This window comes from Pieris brassicae, chromosome 9 (genome assembly GCF_905147105.1).
Source record: "Pieris brassicae chromosome 9, ilPieBrab1.1, whole genome shotgun sequence".
Classification (NCBI taxonomy): Eukaryota; Metazoa; Arthropoda; class Insecta; order Lepidoptera; family Pieridae; genus Pieris; species Pieris brassicae.
The window spans coordinates 11819035-11827101 of record NC_059673.1 but is presented as its reverse complement, the minus strand read 5'-3'; positions in this window follow the sequence as shown (position 1 = coordinate 11827101).

Sequence of the window (8067 nt, the reverse complement as noted above, 5' to 3'; positions counted from 1 at the left end):
TCGATCCCCAGAAGAGTCCAAAAGCGGAATGTTAGCCTCTTCTAGGTTTAGGTGCAGATTGGTACGCCAAGGAACTATGGGGCGGACACTATAGCAAAAGATGCGGCGGAAAAACTTAGAATAAATCCTGAATACGCCGCATACACCATTTACTTAGTCTGGCCATAAATAATGTTACAATTGAAAATTAAGAAATTTAGAATCTATCTATTTTTATATCATTGTTCATTGGGTTTTCTCATTTTGGCGCCAATACATTGTACAATATTTTGCGACATTAAAATTGAGTGTGGTGATAAAGAGTACCGAATCGCTGTGGAGCCAAATGCAATTTTTAAAACTCTTCTAACTTTTGGTATTCTTGCTACTTATATTAGTGTTTGTGTACCGAGCTACTAATAGGTACAACGAGACCTCTGTTTGTGACAGAAAAAGATCTGGCCGTCCATGTAGTGTTCATACGAAAAAGGTTGTCAAAGCAGTGAAGGAAAGAATTGAAAGACAGACATGAAGATAACACCTAGAACCATGTCGCGTATTTTAAAAGATGACTTAGGGCGTACTAGTCATTTTTTGACTGATAATTTACTGAAGCAGTATGCAAAGTGAGATCACAGAAACATTTTGTTTACGGATGAGTTTTTTTTTTACAATTGAGGAATATATTAACAAACAATATGACCGTATTTATGGTCAAAGCTCTAAGGAAGATTTCGAATTAGTCGACAGAGTTCAACGAGGGCACAGTCCGACTTCGGTGATGGTTTGGTGGGATATTAGCTATGAAGGAGTGTCTGAGCCATACTTTTATGAAAAGGGTATCAAAACATCAGCACAAGTGTATCAAGATACCATTCTTGACAAGAAAGTGAAGCCCCTCAACTACACCATGTTTAATAACTCAGCGGCGGGCACAAAGCTTGGTTGATAACGAACGTTTCGGATTTCATCAGAGCTGAACACTGGCCATCGTCTAGTCCCGATCTCGATCAGTCTTATGATTCATGAGTATGATCAGGATTACGATTTATGCTCAGTTTTAGAGTACGGTTTTTTTTTTTTTTCAGTATTCATGGCTACACTAGGTATGAATTATGAATGAGCGCTACCTGTGGGGTGAAACAACTGGAACTACCAAAATGTTCAACGGAGATGATAAGCTGCATATAAGTTAATAAAATAATCATTTCACACCAAAGATGGCGCAAATTCTTACAGGGTTTAAAATTAAGCCAAGCCCAACATGTGTGTTCAGACTTAACGCCTGCGCAAATATGACGCCAAAACACCATCGCGGGAACATTGCCGTCACCCTCATCAGGCGCTTGAAGCTTCTTCATACAAATCTGTCTACTCATGTCACTTGACCTACGATCATTGTACAATTCACATTCTTCTTTGAATTATATTAATTTATTAGGTATCTGGGCATTTAATTTACACCATATATCCGCTAAAGATAGAACATGTGCCTGCAAAAATGACAATCAAACTATCTACAGTTATTTGTTTGTATTAGTTGGGCTAGAGCCATATATTGCCCTATATTCGCACCATCCAAGCACGACCTGGACCAACAAACACATAACTGTAGACCGTAACGGCTTACAGGATATGTTAATAAAACACAGACTGTGCCTGAAACGGGTCTGCGACAAAATTATTAAATATCTAAAAGAGACAAACAAAAATGAAAGAACGAATCTAGCAAGCGCCTCGGCTCGCTTATCAATTTATTTTTTATTGTTAATAAAAATATTACCGATGTAGTTTGAGGCGTATTGCGCGAGACGCGTAACAAGAATGAGTAATTAATTTATGTATATTTTTTAGTAAAAGTGTAAAAGATAGAAAAAGTCCCGGCACGCAATGGCAGGGGAGGTCTTTACGCACATATAACAGTCGCTCGGATGGAAGGAAGAGACATGCCTTGGACTTAAAATGCGAGGCGTGTGTCAGGCACAAAACACTGATCCACTTCTTGTCAGTTAAGAAAAATAAGAGATTTACGATGACGAATAGCAATGCTAAAATATTATTCCAGGCGTTTTAAGAACGTACAATATAAATATCTATATTTGAAACTAACGAGTCTTTGATCACAAATATGATTGAATAAGAAAAATAGCACGGTTGGCCTAGTGGCTTCAGCGTGTGACTTTCATTCCTGAGGTCTTGGGATTGACTCCTAGCTGCGCACTAATGACCTCTCTGCCAATGTGCACACTCTTCTCGTACGGTGAAGGAAAGTATTGTTACAAAATGTTTTAAAAACCGGTATGTCAAAACAAATTCGACGACATTTTGTCAGATAATCACCTACTTAATAAGATTATCAAAGACACGTATGCAATCTGAGCCCATGACCTATATGGGGTTGTCCACTGGCTTATTAATATTTATTATCGATTCAGAATATCTAACAGAACTTTACATAGTAGTTATAACATCGTATTTAGGTACATAAGTTACATTAAAATGCTAACATATAACTATTTACACCTCTGTTTTCAATATAGGCTATCTGTTGAATATACTCTTTTTATAATCTTCTGCATATGCCTTAAGTATTTAAAAACTCTAGTTACGTTTACATAAGTAAACTGTGTAGTCGCAGAGTCTTCGTAGAGCAGACATTTCATGAATGATTATTATTTATAAGAAAAATGGTATTTTAAAAAGGATTTATATGGTAATATTGAATCTATTAATAATCTATGAAGTCGAGGTCAATAACTTAACTGGAATAAAAAAGTCATGCCGAACCTACCTGAGTGAGGTACTCGGCCAGAGTTCTCTACTTTAAATTTCGAATCCATTAGGGAAGAATTTAATTTTGAAAACACTTCACCACATGAATCAATCAAGTCTTTAGCAATTTTGGCCATAGTTATTCGATTAAAAAATCTAGTAAATAGATTGAGGGGAAGACACTACACGTTGAGACACAGGTTTTGGTGGAAATAAGTTTAATTGAGATGATATTTCGCTTGGAAGCTAGTTCCCGCACGACCGGGTTTGGCATTAGGGACACTATCTCACAGTCGCATACGTATAAAAATGAGATAGATTATGCTAAAAATCTGTAAAAAATTGCATCCAAGTCCTTCATTATACTGGCATTCCTATTACATAATGACATAATTGTATATCAACACGTGTTTTTTTTATTTTGGTTATCTGTGTATTACGTAACATATATAATCATTTGATTATGCAAAAACTAGATCCACAGTTATGACTCTAGAGGTCAAACATGACTTCTATAATTTACTACTTGAAATTGAGCGTTAAGTACAAAATCGCTTTCATGTCTGTCTCACGTTATTATGTTTGTTTCCATGTATATTCGTATTCATACTAATAAGATATATTATTAAGCCGTTATTTCCGACACCCAGTATAATATATATATTTATATATACACTTGTTTAAGTAACATAACTTAACTTCACCTTATTCATCAGATGTGCCTATTTTGGTGATAAGCGTGTCCTGTGACATATAGGCCTTCCAGCTTCTATGATTTTCTAATGTTAGCTCTTCTTGTCCAATTTTCCTCCTGTTCTCTTTATATCGTCTCCCATCTCTTTCTCTGTTTTTATCTTTTACTTTTTCCATCTCGTTGTTGCCATTCTGTAAGTTTTAAGTCGATTTCAACCTGCTATCTCTCGTCATGTGCTTCTCTTTAGCATAATGCCCAAGCGTTTACTTTCACACAAAGGTATTTTAGGTTATGTGGGTTTATGTTGATTGGTCCTTATTTGGTTAAAATAAAACTTCATAATAATTCGTTAAGAAGAGGTGAAGATGGAATCTGGAATGTGTTTAATTTTTAAAAACTGTAGATTTATATACAAAAAATATCCTACACTGGCCACTAGTGGTAACATGTGGTACCAAGATGCGAAGGGTGCGTAGACAATAAAATCGAGGCGCGGCAAAAAGTTGGACTTCGCTTCCGACCGCCGACCCGTGCGGTCCGTCTGCTCCAGTGCTCTCTCCGTGTGAGTCATCAGTGCTCTAGTGCTCTCTCGCTCGCTCGCGTGTGAGTCATCGCCGCTTGCCGCTGTACAGTGCGCACGCGCTGTCCGATCGCTGCCTTGCTGCCTGCCGCCCTCTCATTGGTCGCTTCGCGTCTTCGGTGTTTGGACATCGGGTTGAAGGCTGCAATTTATGAACGCGGGCTTGCCTGCGGCCCTCAGATAGCCACCTAACGGTGCCAAACGGTTATCTGTTGGTTAACGCCTTGTGCGGGAGTGTTTTTGTCCGGGGTGCATACACCGTGCCTTTTTCAAGGCGAGTAACAGCCCCTCCGCTTCCTTCAAGTCCTGTGCACGGCCGGGCCTCCTAGTAGGCACGTATTGGGGAGTAGGTACTCCAACTACTCTCTAGCAACCGGCTAAACACAGGTCCACTGTTGGACGGGTCCTGTCACATCCGTAGGGGCTCTTATACCCAATCTCCTACGAGCTGGTTAGGTCGGTGACAAACCACACCTCCGCTATCACCAGCGGAGACACACCACATTGTAGGGCAAAATCACTAGCTTAGGTACTCACCTCACTTAGGCAAACTAGGTACACACACCCGTCGTCAACCTGTTGGCTTCCCGCCTTCAGAATGGCGTCCGGGGATCCACCCCCTGACATAAGAAGAATTCTGCTCTTTCTCCAAGAGCGCTTCCCCGACGCATTGCGGGCCTTTAACGAGTCCGTAACCGCGGATTCACCGCGTTCGCCGTCGCCATCGCCGCATAAGGCGAAGAAAAATGCCTCCGTGAAGGCATCGCGACCCGATACCCGCTCTCGCTCACGCTCGCGCTCACCACTCCCTGAAGTGGGAAGCGCCAGCGATGAAGAGACGGGTCAAAATTCACGCCCCTCTTCGGTCATGTCGACCCAATCCGCCCCGGTGGTAGCGGCCGACGCAATAAACTTATCTTCCGAGAGCGATGGCTTTCAAACCGTCGGCTGGAAGAAGAAAAAGCGTTCGGCCAACGGCGGTCCTCCCGCTAAAAGGCCCACCCAAGCCACGAACCCTCCGAAGAGGGATGTTAGTTCCCTTTTATCGGGAAAACCTGCGCCCCCCGCCCCCGCGGACCGCATCAAAACCCCCCCGCCCGTATACGTTAGGGACAAGGGCGCCTGGCCGGCCCTATGAAAAATTCTCGACACTAAGTCGATAACCTACAAGGCCCGAACGTTGAGGGATAACCTTTGCGTTCAGGTCTTTTCATCTGATCACCATCGATTTTTAACTTCATACCTTCGCTCTGAAGGTATCGGTGGCCACACCTTCCCCCTACCCGAGGAGCGCGTTCTAAGGGTAGTTATTAAGGGCATTCCTTATATCCCAAGGAGATAGACTCCGGGATTGTCCAATCGGACCTCATTGAGCAGGGATACCCCGTAAGGGATGTTTTCCGTATGCTCAAAAGAACGACAAAGGAAGAGTACGATATGGCTCGCCGTTCTTGATCCTACCCCGAGTGGGAAAAAGATTTTTAGCCTGAGAGAGTGTTGCAAGCTTTCGGGGCTGAGGGTTGAAACCCCCTCAAACATTCCTTCACACGACAGTGTCACCGCTGTCAATTCTACGGGCACGCGGCCCGTAACTGTTTCGCTAGGGCACGGTGCGTAAAGTGCCTAGGCGACCACGGCACGGCGGACTGCAAAAGAACGCTTCCGTGCGCGGAGCCGCTGGCGTGCGTGCTTTGTGGGCAACAGGGCCACCCAGCGAATTATCGCGGGTGCCCTCGTGCCCCCAAGGCGCATAAGCCGGCGTCTGGGCGCACGGCGGGGCGCGATGCGGTCCGTCGTGGCGCGGGAGCAAAGCCCACGTCCGCCGGCCCCACCTCCTAAGAATAGTGCCTGGACCAAGCCCCCCGATACGGAGGGCCCTCCCCAGCTCACGTCAGAGGCCCGCCTCTGCCAACTAAAGCGGCACCCGTGACGCCTTCCCAAGCGCCGGCGCCGACCCCGTCATAACGGAGAGGCTCACACTTAAGGTGAGCCCTCCAGCTAAAGTCCTCAGCCACACTGCGGAGGCCGCCGCGGAATCAGAAAAGGTCCGCGACGCCTTAAATCTTGCGTTTAGCATTGTAGACGCGTTAGATATAGACGCTCTTGTCGCCTTCTCCGAGGCTTTCAAATCCGCCAATAACGCGGAAGACAAGAAGCAACTAGTAATCGAGCACGTCCAGCTCCTTAAGTCCGTGCGACAATTTGCAGACTCCACCACATCGCAATAGCTACAACCACGTCTAGGATCAAGGCTCGATCACGTTCCGTAGTGACTTTCAATGCAAACGGTTTCAAGCCGCAGGCAGATTTGGTTCGAGATTTCCTCGTTCGCCACCAAATAGATATTTTCCTAGTACAGGAATCTTTCCTCAAGCCCAGCGTTCGCGCTCCCAGATTCGCGAATTACAACGTAGTGCGAAACGACCGACCTACGGCGAAAGGCGGTACGCTCATTTATTATAGACGAGCGCTTCACTGCTCGCCGTTAGACCCGCCCTCCCTTACCAACATAGAGTGCTCTGTGTTGCGCGTAGCCATGACCGGCCATCAGCCGATTATTATCGCGTCGGTGTACCTCCCTCCCACCAAGGACATACTAGAGAGCGATCTCAGAACCCTATTTGCGATGGGCCCCTCGGTCTTATTAGTCGGGGATCTCAATAGCAAACACGGGGTCTGGAATAGCTCAAAACAGAACCCTAATGGGTTATCCCTTAATAGGCTTATAGACGTGCTCAATTTCAACGTCATTGCCCCCATACAACCGACTCGCCGTGGCATAACAGGCAACGGCCTTCTCTCAACGGACGTCATAGACGTAGCGGTTTTACGTAACGTGGCCCTACAGCCGCGAAGCGTAGAGACGTTACACGAGTTAGACTCGGATCACTTTGAATTCGGCCCTCCTAACACTCGAGAGAAGAGGTTCAAGTCCATTGTCGACTGGCAGAAGTTAGACGAGGCCCTCAAGCCCGCCGACACCTCTGCCCTCCCAAATGTCCCCGACAGTTTAGTCTCGTCCACTCACGCGTTAGACGCGATCTCCTCGGTCACTAATCACATTCAGACCAAGGTCGCCGAGTCGTCCCGGAAGGTCCCAGATGAGTTCGCTCAACGCTGGGAGCTTCCCCCGGACGCGAGGCGTCTAATGACCGAGAAGAACGCGGCGACTCGCGCCTTCGCCAGAGCACCGACCGACGAAAACCGCAGAGCACTCCGCGTCTCGCAGCGCCGAGTCAAAGAGCGTATGCGGGAAATTAGAAACGAACGCTGGGACCGTCTTACCAGCGAATTGTCACCTTCGCACACGGCCTATTGGTCTCTCGCGCGTTCCCTTAAAACCGACACGGTGGCGTCCATGCCCCCTCTCAAGGCTGCCCTTCCCGGCGCAGTAGAAAGAGGCCATTGTCATTGGTATTCACAAACCTGGCAAACCCCGTTACAACCCCACCAGTTACCGCCCTATCAGCCTTCTCAATACGCTTAGCAAGCTTTACGAGAAGGTACTTAAAAAGCGCCTCCTAGACTTTGCCCTAAATAAGGGGCTCATTCCCGATGAGCAGTTTGGCTTCAGGCCGGCCCACTCGTGCGTTCATCAAGTCCATCGAATCACGGAGCACATCCTCTCCGGGATGAATAGCTCCCTGAAACCGAGAGCCACGGGTGCGCTCTTCTTCGACATAGCGAAAGCTTTTGACAAGGTCTGGCACAACGGCTTGGTTTAAAAGCTCTACCACCTTAATGTGCCACTAAGACTCGTGCGTATCGTACACGACTTCTTGTCCGACCGCTCAATGCGCTATCGCGTAGAAGGAACGTTATCGTCTCCTCGCCCCATCATGGCCGGAGTCCCTCAGGGCTCGGTCCTCTCGCCCCTTCTGTTCACGCTGTATACCGGCGACATCCCTAGGGCTCCCAATGTGGAGCTAGCCCTCTATGCCGATGACACCGCTCTCTATACCACCCACAAAGATAGAGGTGTCATCGTGGACAGACTCCAGACCGCTACCACGTCGTTAGGCGAATGGTTACGGAAATGGGG